Source organism: Cicer arietinum, chromosome 2 (assembly GCF_000331145.2).
Source record: "Cicer arietinum cultivar CDC Frontier isolate Library 1 chromosome 2, Cicar.CDCFrontier_v2.0, whole genome shotgun sequence".
Lineage (NCBI taxonomy): Eukaryota > Viridiplantae > Streptophyta > Magnoliopsida > Fabales > Fabaceae > Cicer > Cicer arietinum.
The window spans coordinates 35742500-35743128 of NC_021161.2; positions in this window are offsets into that span (position 1 = coordinate 35742500).

A 629-nucleotide genomic window follows, 5' to 3' on the forward strand; every position below is an offset into this window, starting at 1 on the left:
GGTTGGAGGCCACCAATGGTTTAGGAGGTTTGATGAGGGTGTTTTGGAGCACAGAGGTCCTAGTGATGACACACTGTGAATACCATGTCTCAGATAGGCAATGGGCTCCTTCATCACGTATATCAAGTATTTGACATAAAGTGGTGGGATTAATTTCCATATGAACCCCTTTCAGTACCATACTGAAATTTGTCATGCCTTTAGATCCTTTTGAAGCGGCATAGAAGGCCCTTACTAGACGTGGGTATTGTGGTTCATTGATTTTGAAGAATGAGGTCCAGCCAAGTTGTTCAAACATTTCTTCAATGTTGAACCCTCCTTGTTTAATATCAACAAGGTCAATAATTTTTCCATTTACTACTGACTTGTTTTGCCGTTTTGAAGTGTAGACCGACTCTACTTTTGATGAAAGTATTTTGGTCTTTTTGGGAGTTGGAGTTTTGGAAACTGATTTTGCAGGAGGAGGTTGTTGTGTTGGTTCAACAGGAGGAGTGGTCTCTGAATCATCAGAGTTGATGATGTGAATCGTGTTGTCCTGAGGGGTTGCCTTTTTGGTCGAAACGGCTCCCGACTTGATTTTGGGGGAGCGCCTGGAAGGAGTTGAGGAGGAGGATTTTTTGACGATTTTT